Genomic DNA, 12,338 nt, shown 5'->3' on the forward strand with positions numbered 1-12,338 from the left:
ATGGGTCCACCTTAGTGATGGCGGCTCTTCCTTGCTTTTGAAGGTCCTATGGAGTGCTTGAGCTCCTCAATGTCTCTTCCTTGTCTTTGTTGTTCCTCCCTCATGATTCTTTGATCTTCTCTAATCTCATGAAGGATGATGGAGTGTTCTTGGTGCTCCACCCTTAGTTGTCCCATGTTGGAACTCAATTCTCCTAGGGAGGTATTCAGTTGCTCCCAATAGTTGTATGGAGGAAAATGCATCCCTTGAGGTGTCTCAGGGATCTCATGATGAGAAGGCTCTCTTGTGTACTCCATCCTTCGTTTAGTGATGGGCTTGTCCTCATCAATGGGGGTGTCTCCCTCTATGTCAACTCCTACTGAATAACAGAGGTGACAAATGAGATGAGAAAAGGCTAATCTTGCCAAAGTGGAGGTCTTGTCCGCCACTTTATAGAGTTCTTGAGCTATAACCTCATGAACCTCTATTTCTTCTCCAATCATGATACTATGGATCATGATGGCCCGGTCTATGGTCACTTCGGACCGGTTGCTAGTGGGAATGATTGAGCGTTGTATGAACTCTAACCATCCTCTAGCCACGGGCTTGAGGTCATGCCTTCTTAATTGAACCGGCTTTCCTCTTGAGTCTTGCCTCCATTGTGCGCCCTCTTCACATATGACTGTGAGGACTTGGTCCAACCTTTGATCAAAGTTGACCCTTCTAGTGTAAGGATGCTCATCTCCTTGCATCATGGGCAAGTTGAACGCCATCCTCACACTCTCCGGACTGAAATCCAAGTATTTCCCCGAACCATAGTGAGATAATTCTTTGGATTCGGGTTCACACTTTGGTCATGGTTCTTTGTGATCCATGCATTGGCATAGAACTCTTGAACCATCAAGATTCCGACTTGTTGAATGGGGTTGGTAAGTACTTCCCAACCTCTTCTTCGGATCTCATGGCGGATCTCCGGATATTCACCCTTTTTGAGTGAAAAAGGGACTTCGGGGATCACCTTTTTCAAGGCCACAACTTCATAGAAGTGGTCTTGATGCACCTTTGAGAGGAATCTATCCATCTCCCATGACTCGGAGGTGGAAGCCTTTGCCTTCCCTTTCCTCTTTTTAGAGGTTTCTCCGGCCTTTGGTGCCATAATGGTTATGGAAAAACGAAAAAGCAACGCTTTTACCACACCAAACTTAAGATGTTTGCTCGTCCTCGAGCAAAAGAAGAAAGAAGGGAGTAGAAGAAGAAGAAATGAGGAAGAGGGAGATGGAGGTGTATTCGGCCAAAAGGGGGAAGAAGTGGTGTTTAGGTTGTGTGAAATGAAGGGTGTAAAGAGGGTTTATATAGGAGAGAGGGGGATGAAAGTTCGGTCATTTGAGGGTGGGTTTGGGAGGGAAAGTGGTTTGAATTTGAAGTGTGAGGTTGGTGGGGTTTTATGAAGGATGGATGTGAGTGGTGAAGAGAAAATGGGATTTGATAGGTGAGGGGTTTTTGGGGAAGAGGTGTTGAGGTGATTGGTGAATGGGGGAAGAAGAGAGAGTGATTGTAGGGTCCTGTGGGTCCACAGATCCTGTAGTAGGGTCCTGTGGGGTCCACAGATCCTGTAGTGTCAAGGAAAAGGCATCCCTGCACCAATTGGCACCAAAATCCACGTTTTGGGCCAATTCTGGCGTTAAACGCCGGGCTGGTGCCCATTCCTGGCGTTTAACGCCAGGTTTTATACCTTTACTGGCGTTTAACGCCAGTTTGGTGCCCCTTTCTGGCGTTAAACGCCCAGAAAGGTGCCAGACTGGGCGTTAAACGCCCATCTGCTAGGCTGACTGGCGTTTGAACGCCAGCAGCATCTTCCTCCAGGGTGTGCTGTTTTTCTTCCTGTTTTTCATTCTGTTTTTGCTTTTTTCATTATTTTTATGACTTCTTATGATCATCAACCTACAAAAAAAGATAAAATAACAAAAGAAAATAATTAATTATAAATCATTGGGTTGCCTCCCAACAAGCGCTTCTTTACTGTCACTAGCTTGACAGAGGTCTCTCATGTAGCCTCAGAAATGCTCAGAACCGTGTTGGACCTTCCCAACACCAAACTTAGAGTTTGAATGTGGGGGTTCAACACCAAACTTAGAGTTTGGTTGTGGCCTCCCAACACCAAACTTAGAGTTTGACTGTGGGGGCTCTGCTTGGCTCTGTTTTGAGAGAAGCTCTTCATGCTTCTTCTCCATGATGATAGAGGGATATCCTTGGGCCTTAAACACCATGGATTCTTCATTCACTTGAATGATCAACTCTCCTCCATCAACATCAATCACAGCCTTTGCTGTGGCTAGGAATGGTCTGCCAAGGATGATGGATTCATCCATGCACTTCCCAGTCTCTAGGATTATGAAATCAGTAGGGATGTAATGGTCTTCAACCATAACCAGAACATCCTCTACAAGTCCATAGGCTTGTTTTCTTGAGTTGTCTGCCATCTCTAGGGAGATTTTTGCAGCTTGCACCTCAAAGATCCCTAATTTCTCCATTACAGAGAGGGGCATGAGGTTTACACTTGACCCTAAGTCACACAAGGCCTTCTTGAAGGTCATGGTGCCTATGGTACAAGGTATAGAAAACTTCCCAGGATCCTGCCTCTTTTGAGGCAGTTTCTGCCTAGACAAGTTATCCAGTTCTTTGGTGAGCAAGGGAGGTTCATCTTCCCAAGTCTCATTTCCAAATAGCTTGTCATTTAGCTTCATGATTGCTCCAAGGTATTTAGCAACTTGCTCTTCAGTGACATACTCATCCTCTTCAGAGGAAGAATACTCATCAGAGCTCATGAAAGGCAGTAGTAAGTCCAAGGGAATCTCTATGGTCTCAGTTTGAGCCTCAGATTCCCAAGGTTCCTCATTGGGGAACTCACTGGAGGCCAGTGCACGCCCATTGAGGTCTTCCTTAGTGGCGTTCACTGCCTCTTCTTCCTCCCAGAATTCGGCCATATTGATGGCTTTGCACTCTCCTTTTGGATTTTCTTCAGTGTTACTTGGGAGAGTGCTTGGAGGAAGTTCAGTAATTTTCTTGCTCAGCTGACCCACTTGTCCTTCCAAGTTTCTAATGGAGGATCTTGTTTCATTCATGAAACTTTGAGTGGTCTTTATTAGATCAGAGACCATGGTTGCTAAGTCAGAATTATTCTGCTTAGAACTCTCTGTCTGTTGCTGAGAAGATGATGGAAAAGGCTTGCTATTGCTAAGCCTGTTTCTTCCACCATTATTATTGAAACCTTGTTGAGGTCTCTCTTGATTCTTCCATGAGAGGTTTGGGTGATTTCTCCATGAAGAATTATAGGTATTACCATAGGGTTCTCCTAGGTAATTCACCTCTTCCATGGAAGGGTTCTCAGGATCATAGGCTTCTTCCTCAGATGAAGCATCCTTAGTACTGTTTGGTGCATTTTGCATTCCAGACAGACTTTGAGAAATCAAATTGACTTGTTGAGTCAATATTTTGTTCTGAGCCAATATGGCATTCAGAGCATCAATCTCAAGAACTCCTTTCTTCTGACCAGTCCCATTGTTCACAGGATTCCTCTCAGAAGTGTACATGAATTGGTTATTTGCAACCATTTCAATCAGTTCTTGAGCTTCTGCAGGCGTCTTCTTCAAATGAAGAGACCCTCCTGCAGAGCTATCCAAAGACATCTTGGATAGTTCAGAGAGACCATCATAGAAAATACCTATGATGCTCCATTCAGAAAGCATGTCAGATGGACATCTTCTGATTAATTGTTTGTATCTTTCCCAAGCTTCATAGAGGGATTCTCCATCCTTCTGTCTGAAGGTTTGGACTTCCACTCTAAGCTTACTCCATCTTTGTGGAGGAAAGAACTTTGCCAAGAAGGCATTGACTAGCTTTTCCCAAGAGTCCAGGCTTTCTTTAGGTTGAGAGTCCAACCATATTCTAGCTCTGTCTCTCACAGCAAAAGGGAATAGCATCAGTCTATAGACCTCAGGGTTAACCCCATTAGTCTTGACTGTGTCACAGATTTGCAAGAACTCAGCTAAAAACTGATGAGGATCTTCCATTGGAAGTCCATGAAACTTGCAATTCTGTTGCATTAGAGAAACTAATTGAGGCTTAAGCTCAAAGTTGTTTGCTCCAATGGCAGGGATTGAGATGCTTCTCCCATAGAAATCAGGAGTAGGTGCAGTAAAGTCACCAAGCACCTTCCTTGCATTGTTGGCATTGTTGTTGTTTTCGGCTGCCATGTCTTCTCCCTTGAAGAATTCGGTCAAGCCCTCTAAAGAGAGTTGTGCTTTGGCTTCTCTTAGCTTTCTCTTCAAGGTCCTTTCAGGTTCAGGATCAGCTTCAACAAGAATGCCTTTGTCTCTGCTTCTGCTCATAAGAAATAGAAAAAGAAGAAGAGAATGTGGAATCCTCTATGTCACAGTATAGAGATTCCTTGAAATGTCAGAGGAAAAGAGAAATAGTAAGAAGAAGGAGAAGGAGAATTCGAATTTTAATAGATAAAATTCGAATTGTGCATTTAGAAGGAGTAGTACTCCATAAATAGAAGGATGTGGGAAGGAGGGAAGAATTTTCGAAAATTCAATTAAAAAAATTTGAAAACATTTTGAAAAATGTTAATTGATTTTCGAAAATCAAGTGGAAAAGAGATAAAGTGATTTTTGAAAAAGATTTGAAATTAGAAATTAAAAAGATTTGATTGAGAACTATTTTGAAAAAGATGTGGTTAAAAAGATTTAATTAAAAAGTTATGGGTTTAAAAAGATGTGATTGAGAAGATATGATTTGAAAACATTTTTAAAAGATATGATTTGAAAACAATTTGTAAAGATATGATTTTGAAAATTGATGACTTGCCTAACAAGAAAAGATATGATTGAAACATTTAAACCTCTCTCAACAGAAAAGGCAACAATCTTGTGATGTTCAATCAAATCATTAATTGTTGGTAAGTATCTTTTTAAAAGGAAGGAAATTGAATTTGAAAACATTTGATTGAAAAGATTTGATTTGAAAAAGATTTGATTTGAAAAACTAAGAAAAATTGATTTTGAAAACAAAATCTTCCCCCTGGCACCATCCTGGCGTTAAACGCCCAGAATGGTATACATTCTGGCGTTTAACGCCCAAAATGCACCCCTTTTGGGCGTTAAACGCCCAACCAGGTGCCCTGGCTGGCGTTTAAACGCCAGTCTGCCTTCTTCACTGGGCATTTTTGAATGCTCAGCTTTTTCTGTATAATTCCTCTGCAGTTGGTTCGAATCTTCAATTCCTTGTATCATTGACTTGAAAAGACTCAAATTAAAAATATTTTTGGATTTTTCTATTAATCAAAATGCAACAAGAATCAAATAACAATGCATGCAAGACACCAAACTTAGCAGTTTGTGCACTACTGACACTAACAATATGAGAATGCATATGAGACACACAGAATACTTCAAGTCAATAGAATTCAAAGATCAAAACAAGAAATATATGCATGAATTCGAAAATTATAACAAAAACATGCATTTGACACTAAACTTAAGATGAGACTCTAGACTCAAACAAGAAACATAAAATCTTTTTGGTCTTTTTATGGTTTTAAAAATTTTTTTTTTTTTGTGTTTTTCGAAAATTAAGTGGAAAAAGGCATCAAAATTCTTAATGAGAATTCCAGGAATCAGTGCAATGCTAGTCTAAGACTCCGGTCCAGGAATTAGACATGGCTTCACAGCCAGCCAAGCTTCCAAGGAAAGCTTCGGTCCAAAACACTAGACATGACCAAAGGTCAGCCAAATCTTAGCAAATCACTGCTCCAAGAGCAAGATTGATACGAAATCAACAAGCTCTTGTGGTGATAAGTTGAAACCTCGGTCCAATCAGATTAGACATGGCTTCTCAGCCAGCCAGATTTCAACAAATCATCATGAAACTCTAGAATTCACCTTCAAGAATTTCGAAAAAAATACCTAATCTAAGCAACAAGATGAACCGTCAGTTGTCCAGCCTAAACAATCCCGGGCAATAACACCAAGAACTTGATGTTGTTGCCGGATCTTGGCATCTGATGTTACCACAAGCTTGCTCAAAACATGAACAATCCCCGGCAACGGCGCCAAAAACTTGGTCGGCGAAATTGTGAACAATACTTTTTCACAACTCAATAATCCCCGGTAATGGCTCCAGAACTTGGTGCGCCTAATACCATGGCATTACACAACTTCGCACAACTAACCAGCAAGTGTACTGGGTCGTCCAAGTAATAAAACCTTACGTGAGTAAGGGTCGATCCCACGGAGATTGTTAGTATTGAAGCAAGCTATGGTCATCTTGTAAATCTTAGTCAGGCAGACTCAATGTATATGATGATGATAAACGAAAATAGCAGAAAAGGTAAAGATAGAGATACTTATGTATATCATTGGTGTATGAGCTTCAGACAAGTGTATGAAGATGCCTTCCCTTCCGTCTCTCTGCTTTCCTACAGTCTTCATCCAATCCTTCTTACTCCTTCCATGGCAAACTTGTGTAGGGTCTCACTGTTGTCAGCAGCTACCTCCCATCCGCGCAGTGAAAGCTAATGCAGAGCACTCTGTCACAGTGCCGCCAATCACCGGTTTGGTTCCCTCCCCTACCGGAATAGAATCACTCTTTTGCGTCTGTCACTAACGCCCAGTTACAGGTTTGAAGCACGTCACAGTCATTCAGTCATTGAATCCTACTCAGAACACCACAGACAAGGTTGGACCTTCCGGATTCTCTTGAATGCCGCCATCAGTTCTTGCCTATACCACGAAGACTCTGATCTCATGGAATGGCTGGCTCGTTTGTCAGACGAGCACTCGGTTGTCAGGCGATCAACCATGCATCATGCAATCAGAAATCCAAGAGATATTCACTAAAGCCTTGAATGCTTGTAGAACAAGAATGGTTGTCAGTCATCTTGTTCATAGGTTGAAGAACAAGTGATATCTTAGATAAAGAACAAGCGGAGTTGAATGGAAGAACAATAGTAATTGCATTAATACTCGAGGTACAGCAGAGCTCCACACCCTTAATCTATGGTGTGTAGAAACTCCACCGTTGAAATACATAAGAACAAAGGTTAGGCATGGCCGAATGGCCAGCCTCCCAAAGGTCTAAGATAGCAAAAACAAAGATAGCTACTCAGATGTCGTCTCCAGACTCTCTAGTAAAAGGTCCTACTTATAGAAAACTATTACATAGATGAGTAAATGACATAAAAATCCACTTCCGGGCCCACTTGGTGTGTGCTTGGGCTGAGCAATCAAGGAAATTCGTGTAGAGACGTTTTCTGGAGTTAAACGCCAGCTCCCATGCCAGTTTGGGCGTTTAACTCCAACTTTTATTCCTGTTCCGGCGTTTAACGCTGGAATTTCTGAGGCCGGATTGCTTCGCGGGTTTGGGCCATCAAATCTTGGACAAAGTATGGACTATTATATATTTCTGGAAAGCCTGGATGTCTACTTTCCAACGCCGTTGAGAGCGCGCCAATTGGGCTTCTGTAGCTCCAGAAAATCCACTTCGAGTGCAGGGAGGTCAGAATCCAACAGCATCTGCAGTCCTTTTTGGTCTCTGAATCAGATTTTTGCTCAAGTCCCTCAATTTCAGCCAGAAAATACCTGAAATCACAGAAAACAAACTCATAGTAAGTCCAGAAAAGTGAATTTTAAATAAAAACTAATAAAAATATACTAAAATCTAACTAAAAGATATCAAAAACATACTAAAAACAATGCCAAAAAGTATACAAATTATCCGCTCATCAGGCATCCTGAGGTCTTATATCTTACATCACTGGACACTGTTACCATACGGAGTACCTCCGGTTCTCATACCATATTCTGTTGTTATTTTTCAAATGCAGGTCGCAACCCACCTCGGTGAGTTGTTTCGATGGTGACAGAGCGGAGGATCCTGGATGTATTTTGGAGTCTTTTGATTCTTTTGTTTATATCTTTCATCTTTTGTATTTTACTTTTGGCTAGAGGCTTATGTTGAGAGAAAAACTTTTATGAGCTGTTTTATAAACTTTAGATTTCTATATGGTCTGTGTATAGATAACCGGCTTAAACTCCACAAGCTGAGGCTAGATTCTTATGCTATTATACTATTGTCTTTTGTCCTATTATATTTATATCTTGTGCGTTAATTTAGTAGCTTCATGTGTACGTTTTGCGCTTTTCAAATCCTGTTTTTGAGCTATATCCTTCATCGGGCTTCTAGGTTATATTAATTCTTTCTATATATTGTATGTATGAGCTTAGAACTATCATAACATTTGGTTAACCTTTGCTTTACGACATGAGGTAAGACTTAGGGTAATTAGGGTGTTACATTTAGTGGTATCAGAGCGGTTCGTCCTCGTGAGCCTGAGGGATGGGCCAATTGTGCTTCATTGCATACTCTGTGTGTCTTTTCTTTGATGCTATTAGGTTATCTGTTTGATATATGCATAGCATGCTTGTTTGTGAGTGTTTTTTTGGGATAATTGAAGCACTAGGATTTTGATATTGAGACTGATCACCTTGATATCGATTGTTTGGTGTAGACAGAAACCCTAATGGCCACTTGTGGATGAGGTCGTACACATTCACGTCGAGCGTAGAAATGTGCAACTGGCCGATAACCATGCTGAATTCATGGCGGTGATGAGCGGATAATTTATACGCTTTTTGGCATTGTTTTTAGTATGTTTTTAGTATGTTTTAGTTAGTTTTTATTACATTTTTATTAGTTTTTGTTTAAAATTCACTTTTCTGGACTTTACTATGAGTTTGTGTGTTTTTCTGTGATTTCAGGTATTTTCTGGTTGAAATTGAGGGACCTGAGCAAAAATCTGATTCAGAGGCTGAAAAGGACTGCAGATGCTGTTGGATTCTGACCTCCCTGCACTCGAAGTAGATTTTCTGGAGCAACAGAAGCCCAATTGGCGCGCACTCAATTGTGTTGGAAAGTAGACATTCTGGGCTTTCCAGCAATGTAAATAGTTTATACTTTGCCTGAGATTTGATGGCCCAAACAGGCGTTCCAAGTCAGCTCAAGAATTCTGGCGTTTAACGCCGGAACTGGCACAAGAATGGGAGTTAAATGCCCAAACTGGCACAAAAGCTGGCGTTTAACTCCAAGAAAAGTCTCTACACATGAAAGCTTCAATGCTTAGCCCAAGCACACACCAAGTGGGCCCGAAAGTGGATTTTTATGTCATTTACTCATCTTTTGATCACTTTAGATCTTAGGATCATCTTTGGACGTCTAGTTCTTAGATTATGGGAGGCTGGCCATTCGGCCATGCCTAGACCTTGTTCTTATGTATTTTCAACGGTGGAGTTTCTACACACCATAGATTAAGGTGTGGAGCTCTGCTGTACCTCGAGTATCAATGCAATTACTATTGTTCTTCTATTCAATTCAGCTTATTCTTGTTCTAAGATATCACTTGTTCCTCAACTTGATGAATGTGATGATCCGTGACACTCATCATCATTCTCACCTATGAACGTGTGCCTGACAACCACCTCCATTCTACCTTAGATTGAGTGGATATCTCTTGGATCCCTTAATCAGAATCTTCGTGGTATAAGCTAGAATTGATGGCGGCATTCAAGAGAATTCGGAAGGTCTAAACCTTGTCTGTGGTATTCTGAGTAGGATTCAAGGATTGAATGACTGTGACGAGCTTCAAACTCGTGATTGTGGGGCGTTAGTGATAGACGCAAAAGAATCACTGGATTCTATTCCGACATGATCGAGAACCGACAGATGAATAGCCGTGCTGTGACAGAGCGCGTTGAACATTTTCACTGAGAGGACGGGACTGTAGCCACTGACAACAGTGATGCCCAACATACAGCTTGCCATGGAAAGGAGTAAGAAGGATTGGATGAAGACAGTAGGAAAGCAGAGAGACGGAAGGGATAAAGCATCTCCATACGCTTATCTGAAATTCTCACCAATGAATTACATAAGTATCTCTATCTTTATTTTATGTCTTATTTATCTTTTAATCATTAATCCTCCATAACCATTTGAATCCGCCTGACTGAGATTTACAAGATGACCATAGCTTGCTTCATACCAACAATCTCCGTGGGATCGACCCTTACTCGCGTAAGGTTTATTACTTGGACGACCCAGTGCACTTGCTGGTTAGTTGTGTGAAGTTGTGATAAAGAGTTGAGATTGCAATTGAGCTACCATGTTGATGGCGCCATTGATGATCACAATTTCGTGCACCAAATTTTTGGCGCCGTTGCTGGGGATTGTTTGAGTTTGGACAACTGACGGTTCATCTTGTTGCTTAGATTAGGTATTTTTCTTCAGAATTTTTAAGAATGAATTCTAGAGTTTCAAGGTGATGTTTTTATCATCACCAAAGCTGATTGATTCTCATCAATTTAGCTCTTGAATTCAATGTCCTGCTGAAGCTTGGCTAGCCATGTCTAATCTTATTAGACTACAGCTTTAGACTAACATTGCATGATTCCTGGAATTCTTATTAAAAGTTTTGATCCTCTTTATTTTCTTTTTCCACATAATTTTCGAAAAAATCCAAAAAAATTACAAAATCATAAAAACCAAAAATATTTCTTATTTGAGTCTAGTGTCTCATTTTAAGTTTGGTGTCAATTGCATGTTTTTATTCTTCTTGCATTTTTTGAATTTAGTCATGTGTTTTCATTGATCTTCAAGTTGTTCTTAATGATTTTCTTACTCTGATCTTTAAATTCTCTTGTCTTGAGTGTTTTGTTGTTTCTCATATGCTTTCTCAATTTGTTAGTGTCAATAGTATACAAACTTCTAAGTTTGGTGTCTTGCATGCATTGTTTATTTGATTTTAGTTGCATTTTGATTATTCCTCATTATTAAAAATTCAATTTTTTTTTAATTTGTGTCTTTTCAAGTCAACAATACAGAGAATTGAAGATTCAGAACATATAGCAGAGGAATTACACAGAAAAAGCTGGGCGTTGAAAACGCCCAGTAAGGAAGGAAAACTGGCATTTAAACGCCAGCCAGGGTACCTGGCTGGGCGTTTAACGCCCAAAAGGGTAGTGTTTTGGGCGTTAAACGCCAGAATGGATACCATTCTGGGCGTTTAACGCTAGGATGGCACAAGAGGGAAGATTTTGTTTTTAATTCAAATTTTTTTAAGTTTTCAAAATTTTTCAAAATCAAATCTTTTTCAAATCATATCTTTTCAATCATATATTTTTAAAATCCATTTCTTTCCATACTTGCTAACAATTAATGATTCGATTCAACATTTCAAGTATGTTGCCTTTTCTGTTGAGAAAGGTTTAATGTCTGAATCATATCTTTTAAATTTCTTGTTAGCCAAGTCATTAATTTTCAAAATCAAATTTTTTGAAATTGTTTTTCAAATCATATCTTCTCAATCATATCTTTTTAAAACTATATCTTTTCAATCATATCTTTTTATCACATTTTTTTCAAAATTATTTTTTCAATCATATCTTTTTGATTTCTAATTTCAAAATCTTTTTCAAAAATCACTTTATTTCTTTCCCAAACTTATTTTTCGAAAATCATTTACCATTTCTTAAAATTTCTTTTAATTGATTCACTTTAATTTTCGAAAATTTCTTCCCCTCTTCTCACATCCTTCTATTTATGGACTAACACTCCTCCTCAATGCACAATTCGAACTTTATCTTTCTTGATAAGTTCAAATTCTTCTACATCTTCCTTCTATTCTTCTTTTCCTCTGACACCTCAAGGAATCTCTATCCTGTGACATAGAGGATTCCATACTTTCTTGTTTTCTTCTCTTTCATATGAGCAGGAGCAAAGACAAAAGCATTCTTGTTGAGGCTGACCCTGAACCTGAAAGGATCTTGAAGCGGAAGCTAAGAGAAGCTAAAGCATAACTCTCTGTAGAGGACCTAACAGAAATCTTCAAACAAGAAGAAGACATGGCAGCCGAACACAACAATAATACCAACAATGCAAGGAAGGTGCTTGGTGACTTTACTGCACCTACTCCCGACTTCTATGGGAGAAGCATCTCTATCCCTGCCATTGGAGCAAACAACTTTGAGCTTAAGCCTCAATTAGTTTCTCTAATGCAACAGAATTGCAAGTTCCATGGACTTCCATTGGAAGATCCTCATCAATTTTTAGCTGAATTCTTGCAAATCTGTGACACTGTCAAGACTAATGGGGTTGACCCTGAGGTCTACAGACTTATGCTATTCCCTTTTGCTGTAAGAGACAGAGCTAGGATATGGTTGAACTCACAACCTAAAGAAAGCCTGAACTCTTGGGAAAAGCTAGTCAATGCCTTCTTGGCAAAGTTCTTTCCACCTCAAAAATTGAGT

General features: G+C 40.0%; 1 non-coding gene across 1 annotated transcript; it reads left to right on the top strand.

The window, feature by feature from the left end:
- The first annotated feature begins 3,723 nt into the window (after positions 1-3,723).
- Positions 3,724-3,827, top strand: LOC130952833 (small nucleolar RNA R71). The gene has a single exon (XR_009075008.1). It is a non-coding gene; the product is annotated as a small nucleolar RNA R71 (small nucleolar RNA).
- The last annotated feature ends 8,511 nt before the right edge of the window (positions 3,828-12,338 follow it).

Source organism: Arachis stenosperma, chromosome 9 (genome assembly GCF_014773155.1).
Source record: "Arachis stenosperma cultivar V10309 chromosome 9, arast.V10309.gnm1.PFL2, whole genome shotgun sequence".
NCBI lineage: Eukaryota > Viridiplantae > Streptophyta > Magnoliopsida > Fabales > Fabaceae > Arachis > Arachis stenosperma.